Raw genomic sequence first — 8,563 nt, 5'->3', positions numbered from 1 at the left:
CCTTGCACCTCCACCTCCCTTCTTGTGGATGGCCAGGCCAAAGCACTGCCTTCTCAGGACTCTTCACAGAAAGAGGGACACAAAGAAACCTTCAGAGATGGAGAATCAGGTGGGATGTGCATGCTGATAACACCTGTCTGCTCTTGGGAAAACCTTCATGGGACTGTGGGACTTTGTCAGCAGTGCTTGGATGCAGGTGGACAACTTTGAAGGGAGTTTGTGCCCTCTTATGCATTTGCTGATTTTAGTGCTGTTAGATCTGCCTTGGGTAGATTTCAGCAGTGTTCAACCGAACCTGTCTCTGTGTGTTATCTGGGTTCCCCAGGTCGAGGAGAAAGGCATCCTCGGAGCTCCCACCAAGGAGCCAGAGGAGCCTCATCCTGCCTCAGTTCTGCTCGAGCCTACCCTGCAGCTCTGCAGAGCTGGAACTGCCCAGCAGTACCCATGTTCTTGCCACTGAGGACACATCTCTACATGAAGTGGGCGTGAAACTGGCTTATTTAGATATATATGGAAACTCAGAGGAGAACTACTAACCCTTTCTATTGCTTCCTGGCATTCCCGAGTTGTTCTGCGGGATGTCTATCAGCTGACACTGTTCAGAAAAGAACACCAAATTTCTTTTCCTGATGCTTTTCTACCTCTTGCAGCTGTCAAGAAGAGCTAAGGAACGTGATCCATGAAAGTCAAGTGATTCAGTTCTAGTTTTCCAGGTTTAAATCAGTTATGAGCTACTAAGATCAGTAGCAAACTAATGTGCAAGAGACTCAAACATCTGCTGCTGTGGTTTTCCTTCCTGTGAAGCACTTGGTTATTATCAGAAGCAAGATCTTGAACACTTCGTTATGGAACAGTCACTCCTATGTCTCTAAGGGTCAAAAAACAGGAAGAAAGTTTTAAAAGCCTCAATCACTGTTTCAGCCAATCAGTATTTTCAGGCTGATCTGATTTTTGGAAGGACAGTCTGCATTGGTTTATAGTCCTCGGGGATGGTAAAGCTTAAGCACGGGTAGGCATGCGCATGCACTGTAGTTGACAGTGAATGCAGGTAAACAGAGTTTGCCCATATACGAGCAGACCATGTCTTAAAGATACCTTCTGGGTGTAGCTATGCGTTTTTAAAACTAACTTAGCAAGAGCAGGGCCGTGCTCAAACCGAGCCCCCTCCGACTCGCCTTGCTTGATGCCACCTAGTGGCTGCTGGGCGCCAGGAGCTCCTAGGCGAGAGCACAAAATTTGTAGAACAACCCATTTTTGGGAAGTGAGTACTGCAAGTAATGATTATTCTTGGAGTCATAAAGTTAAAAATCGGATGAGCCCACTCCTAATCATGTGCTGGCATTAATCTAGCCACCGAATCCATGGCAGAGCCCAGCACAGACATGGCTCACCAGAGTCTGGCCAGCTGTAGCCTGGAATGCGTCTTTAAAAAAACCAGATGCTGATGGGAAGCTCTGGATATCCGGCATAGATACGGAGCCAACAGCCAGGCAGCAGTTTCAAACATGGTTACGGGCTTCATGTGAGTCTTTCCCAGTTTCTTCCAAATCCTTCTGCAGTAGGTCTAAGTGATTTAACAACTGAAGCCAAGCATTTCTCCTCTACCAACAGTATCCCAGTGGATGACACTGATTTGCAGAAAATCCTAATTAATACTAAGTTCTTAGGTGCAATTGTAGTTCTGTAATACCCAAATGACAAATATGCTTTGAAATAGACAAAAGAGCAAGTCATCTAATGCAGCTTCTCTTCTTTTATTCATGAATTAGTTGAGATGATAGACTTTGATTTTTTACTGAGTCTAGTGAGTGGTGTGAGAAAATAGCTTCCAGCCTGCCTGGAATATCGCTGTTAATCTTTGCACACAACTCAAGACTCTTTCTGTGCTTAAGTCTTCCATTAAAATTCATTTATGGCCATTAAACCAAGGTTTTTTTGGTTTAGTGAACATCAGTACTCAAAGTGCCTTTTTTAATATTCTTGTCTGAGTAATTGAGAAAATTATTAATATTTACTGAACAAAATCTCTAGACTGAGTATAAGTTTCTGTAAAACTGCTAATTATATATATAAACACAAATATTTTTCCATCACGCAATCAAACCCTATTTTCTGACCACAAGAATTTGTATGAGAATTTCCAAATGGAAATTTGATTTCTTTCCATTTCTGTGATACTAAGGAATCTAACTACATTTGCTAATTTAGAGACTTTTGCTACAGATAATCCAAGAAAGCAAAGACAGACTAGCACTTTCAAAATCTAAAATAGCAGTATTTATTCTTATGTTTAAAGGAAAAGAATTTGTTTCTCTATAGTGTTTTCAAAGAGCTTGCTTTCCACACAGCTCAGCTACCGCAGCTATCTAGATATCTACTCTAATTCCTCTCCTCCCTTGCTGCTCTTTAAACAAAGATCAGTGTTATTATTTTTCCAACTAAGAGCTCTTTTAATAGTCACTTACACAGACCATAGATCACAAAGTCTATGGCCCCATAGATCACAAAGTATGAGCTCATGTTCTGATGAATCGTCAATTGTTTCCAAAGGGTTTGTAGGCAACACGGGTTTGGAAAGGAATGTGGAGCGACTATTTCTGCTTCCATTATTCATCCCTTCCTTTTTTCCCCCAGATAGTCTCTTTTCAGTTCCAAGGCATGTGCGGACTAGAAATAGCGTCGGCCCTGGAGGATTTTCCTTTGCAATTCACTCGGACATTCATTCCCCAATTTAGGGTGTCTGTTCTCAACTTTTCAGAATAGCATCTCCTTCCCTTGCTCCATCCCGCATGCCTCCCAGACAGACCGGTGACCAGGCTGCCTCGGGAGAGGGATATTCTTAATTAGGCCAAAAAAAGTCAGAACAACCCCACTGCTTGTCTGCCAGGGAGCGGATGTAGCAGGACCTGGTTTTTATTAATTGGAATAGATGGTGCAAGATTCCCTGTTTTATGCTTAATAGTCACTAGAGGGCAAAGCAGGTCTCTGTAAGGCAATCCTGCAGCCCAAAGGGAGGTTACCCGGCTCTTGCCTTTGCCTCATGAAGTTCTGGTGTGGGGTCCTGTCTGCAGGGACAGAGCTAGACAGTCCCAGCCTGACCACTGAACTTAGCTTGGCTCAGGGAACTACTGGGTTGCCGCAGGTTTACCTGGTTGGGGACATAGTCAAGTCTGCCCAGAGACAGCAATTCCTGTGCGCTTCTGATTTTGGAACAGTTTTGGCATCTTTGGTCTTGTTTTGCTTATGTAAGAGCATCTTATAAGGTCAGGGTAAGGGTCCTTGTAGCCCAGCAACCATCCAGCCATGCATCTCACTAACAGGAGATGCCAAGGGGAAAAATACATGGAGCTGTTTTCCCCAGAATATCCTCCCAGCCAACTGTGGCCTGCAGCTCATATAATTCAAGAGGCAGAGCTGGGACCTTTGTAGATAACATGTAGGTTTTTTTTTCTTGAATAACTTTGATTGCTCTTTGCATCTCAGTAGCCCCTAGGGATCTACAGTGCTCTTGCACAGAAGGCCCAGAGCTTACTTGGGCATTGTGTAGAAAAAAAATACCTCCTTTTTTCTCTCTTGAACATGTTGCCTGGTTGCTTCATGTTCCCCTGTGTTGGTAACAGAGGCAGCAAGCTGAAGCCACCTTCTCATCCTTAGCAAGCCCTTTGTGAGTTAACGTAGCTCTACTGTGTTTCTCACTTACTTGTTTCTCTTCTGGGATGAAAATCCCTAATGTATGCAGTGGTTTGGACATTCACTAAGTCACTCATCCTGCATGGCAGATCAGGAACCACCCCTTGAAGTCAGTGTGAAGCTAACCAGGGAAAAGTTGACTGAGAAAGCAGAGGAGGATGCTGGGGGAGTGAAAGCTGGAGATGGCAACTCCAGGGCAATAGAATATTTTTCTTGGCATGGCTGCATCCTTGATGTATTGAGAACCCACTTAAGCCAGGATAATAAAAGGTGCCAATGAAACCTTAAGTATCGCACCTGTAGGAGTATATTGTTGATACTGTCCCAAAAGTAAGCTATTTTCATGTCAGTGTGCACTAAAATGCCTTTGGAGAGTGCTTAGGCAGCAAGAAGCCCTGACTCTCTAAACCTGAGAGTTGTGCTGCTGAACTTCCCAATTCTCAGCATCTTGGTGAATATTAAGGCTCCCAAAACTAAGAGCAGAAATGTTCCGTGTTTTGAAAATAAATGGTGGACTTCAAGATCTGCAGACCAAAAGAGACTTCAATTTAACGTGTTTAATGTTGGATGGAACACTTGAAGTCCACTGTCCTTCACAGACCTGAAACCCCATTTTTCAACCAACTCTGCTAGAAGTTTTTGAGTACCAAGATTCAAATCAATGTTTGTAGTCAGTCTCCATCGCTCCATACTCTGCCACTTACTAAGTCCTGCTCACATGGGGAGTGGGGGAGTGGACGTCACTATGGGTCTGCTTACATGGCAGAAACAGTTTGGCTGTTGGCAAGTGTACCTGGTGCCATGGAGGTAGATTGAGCTCCAGATGGAAAGGGCCTGCACTGGGCTGACAAAGGATTTCATATGAGCAGCAGGGTTTCCCTTTCCAGAGTGCCAGCATATTTTTTCCTGCACAGGAAAGGCTTTTCAATCCGCAGGGCTTTACTCTGAGATGGTGAGTCAGCTCATAAATAGCACCTCAGGCGAGTCAGTACACCCAACCCTGAGCCAAAATCAAAAAAGCCTGTGCTCAGGCCTAGTTGCTGAGAAATGGTAACTTGCTTTTTGAGTTGTGCAAATGTCCCGCATTTAGCTGGGATCTTTTATTACCTTGAAATCCCTGAAATGAGCAGGTGCATGTAATGGTCAGGGAGGTCTATGGCAACCCAGAGGAGGTTGGAAAGGCCAGGACTTTCCAGTCAATGGGATAATGGATTTGCACCAGTGGGCATCCAGCTCAAATTTGCACTCTCAGCAGAGACTGACAGACTACCTGTGGGCAGCCTATGTGATGCAGAGTGGGGCCAGAGCTACAGCACTTGCTGAGCCACTAGCTGGAGCTACTCTGCTTTTAGGGAAGGCCAACTCTCCTAGCTCGCGCTGAGAGTCCCACGAAAGTCAATGGCAGGATGTATTTTATTTGGATGTATCTACGTTTGACCTTACTGCAGGAAGGACAAGGATCTAAGGCTACATTTTTTTACTTTTACCCATTTAAAATGAAGCATCTGAATGCCTAGTCTGGACTTTTTGATTTCTAAGCAGCCACAGCTCACACTGAGCACAGGGATAATTGTAAGATCTCATCAATTCTGGAAAATGGGCCATTAAATAGGTCATTAAGTATAGCATTAGCTGTTTCATTTCAGCCACCCAGGCTGAAGAAATCTGGCTGTTGAAAGGCAAACAGAGGCACACGTTAATGCTGGGTGCAGGCTGGCTGGCTGTGCTGCTGTTTTCCCGCTGCACCACAACAGCACAGGCAACCTGGGAGCCTTCAAACACATGCCATGAAGTCCACACCGGCATTTAATAATCCACCTTCTCAGGGGGAATTAAACCTTTCCTGAAACCATGTTTCCGGAGCACAGGGGAGATCCACAGCCCTACAGGACCTCTGAAAGTGGCAATCAGAGTTTTACATTTTTAGACCATTGACTCGTGCCTGGTTCAGGCTGGAAGGTCATTCAAACGGTGGCTCTTGGTGTCCTGCTGTGAAATGAGCTGACTGTTGTCCCTTTCAGAGTCTGTCTGTCCACAGGAGAAGGACCCTGGTTCCCCACATAAGTGGTGTCCTGTGAACACGAGAATGGCTGTACTGCCTCAGTCCAAAGGTCCACCTATGCCAATGTGCTGTCTCCAGCAGCGACAAAAGTAATCCACAGGAAAACATGTAAGAACTTGGCAAGGACATATGACTCCCAAATCCAACTATTTTCTGCTCAGGAACGGCCAGAGCCAGAAGGAGTTTCTGTCTTTAGTAAGTCAATGCATTTCTCTTTCAGGAAGTTTCTCTGTTCTCCTTGGTCTCATGTAGACTTGTAGGATTCACAGCACCCTTACATGGGGATAGGCTGAATGAAACTGAGAAGTGAATTAGAGAGAATAGATATGAGCAATGGTTGGAAACAGCATGAGAAAGCAAGCCAGCTCTCTTCTGGCTCAATTTCTCCTTGATGCAGCCGTAAGGCTGCCTTTTCCCAACATGCTGAGTCTTAGCCGCAGCTTTGGATTTGCTGAACCAGTTTGTGAAGAATCAGGAATGTATGGAAAAAATATTAGTGAGGTATTTAGTATGAATGTGAGCAAATTAAGCCAACTGTGGGACTATGGGATGACCCCACCCAAACACACATGTGTTCTATAGGTCCCGGAAACAAAACTAGGGGCTCAAATAGCATCATTGTACTACAGTGAGCTCTTTTTTTGAAACATTTAATGATAAATGTTTAAACAGCTGCCCTCATAGGATTCGAGGAAGGAGAGCAGTAAGGCATTGTCTTGTATTAAAGCCACAACTGGACCTTGGCCAGAGCTGAAGAATTTGTAGGTGACCTGAGTACATTTTTCATGCATTTTGCTGAATCCCCTGCATGGCGTAACTTTCTCTGTGGGAGATTTAGCCAAACAGTCTGAAGAAAAGAAAGAAATGTGGACAAACCAGCTTCTGTGATTTATTGCCTCAAAGCCATTCAGTAGAGATTGCCCCAGCTGGTCATAAACTACATATTTCCTACTTCAGTGGAGGGGAAGAAGGGTACTGGATGCACACTTTGCCAGATAGAGATCTCTATTCTTTAATTTATCTCACACACTTAGGACAAATGAATAGTAGTGTTGATCTTATCCCATGCTTAATTTCTTGTTTATTTTTCTTTTCTTAGTCTTGCACCCCCCTCCCCCCCCTTTTCTTCCACTCCCTTCAAGGTCAGGTGAGATTTACAGAAAGAGAAATAGGCCCATCCCTTATTCAACAAGATGGGAAGTTTCTTACATTAGCTTTATATGTGTCTGGAGGGTTGATAAAACTCATAAATCAACAACCTTGGAGATCAAGGCAGAGCAAACTTTATTTGTCTCATATCCTCAGTAACCTTAATGCCTCATCTGGTGTGATCCTACAGAATACAAATACTCGAGGAATACTGAGTCCTTATTTTTTTCTCTTAGTACTGCTAACTGTGATTTTCTTCCTAAATCTTGATGGAGATTACAGATTCACTAGTTAAAAACATTGTGAAGACCTAAGTGTGTGTCTGCATTAGTGTTTCAGTTCAGATCAGGAGCTCACTTTGGAAGTAGATTGGTTTGCATTGTGGTGCCATCTTAAGGATGTTTGAATTAGTGTCCCTTTGGAAGAAACTTATCCGGAATACGTGCTCCCCTAATTCATTCCAGTCACTACTGGGAAATCAGTCCCTAGGACCAGACTGTGGATGGCATGAATTAAAAAGAGAGGAAAAAACCCCCCAACAAACAAACCAATCCAATCCAACCATGCAATGCTTTTACTGTGGATGTCAAGTCCTCAGCAAAAACTTTCCTGGTCCATGGTTCTCTCCTCTTAGCACATCCTACTTGTTAATGCAGGCATAGTCTTAGAAAATCCACAGATGATCCTCAGTGAATTTGAAGGCTTCATGCCTAAGCAATTCCAGCATAAACCACAAAGTAACAGTAAGAAATTAAATAAGTCAGAGGCCAGGTGTGTTGTCTGCCTGCCCGCAAGACATGTGAAATACAACTTTTTCTGTTGTGACAGATAGGAATTGTTTAAAACATGAGTGGGTTTTTTTATTTCCATGTAAATAGAATTCTTATTTGTACAATATGCTGAATTGTTGGGGCTGGGAAACCCTCCTTGGAAAGGGAGCAAACCTGGGTCTCCTCTGATGGACTTGTACGTGCCACAGGACTTCAAGAGCAGCTTTGCATTGTATGAAATTTTGTGTCAAAACATTTTCCACGCATCCAGAAAACCATTTATCACAAAGGCATTTATTCTTTGGGCTGCGATCCTGCCCATCTGCAGTACCAGCATCCCAGCACTGCCAATGGCTTGTCCTTCAGCCTCAGGGCCAAAAACCCACTGAGCATGACACGAGTGTAAATCCCCACATCTCCTCACCTTCCACGCCCTTCACCTCTGCTGCCCCTTCAGATGACTGTAACTAAATCCTTCATTTGTCAGAGCTGCCTAAGGTACAGCAACTGCAGTGTTACGGGGGCAGAGGGGTGCTGCGTGAAGGAGGCTGTGCTGTTGGGAGTGGGATTAAGTGTTCCTCGCCATTGCACCTGGATGTCTGTGCACCAGCCTCTCACTCCCACCTGAGTGTACACGCTTTCCTTTTTTTTGGTGACAAAGAAATCAAGTCAAATCAACTGAAACTAATTCTTTTGAGAAGGAGAGAAGAGAAAGTGAGCGAGACAGGCTGACACGCGTCTGATCCTCACGAAGCTGCTGTGCAGGCTGGTGGACAGGTAGTGACTGTCAAGCAGCGTGTCCTGCTCCAAGCTGAGTCAGAGGATGTGGAGGTCAGAAAGCAGATGCTACCTCTGCCACCTCACTACCCACAACGATTAAATATTCTCCAGA

The sequence above is a fragment of the Pygoscelis adeliae genome, unplaced genomic scaffold, assembly GCF_000699105.1.
Source record: "Pygoscelis adeliae isolate BGI_AS28 unplaced genomic scaffold, ASM69910v1 Scaffold161, whole genome shotgun sequence".
In the NCBI taxonomy this organism is placed as follows: Eukaryota; Metazoa; Chordata; class Aves; order Sphenisciformes; family Spheniscidae; genus Pygoscelis; species Pygoscelis adeliae.
This window is presented reverse-complemented; position numbering follows the sequence as displayed.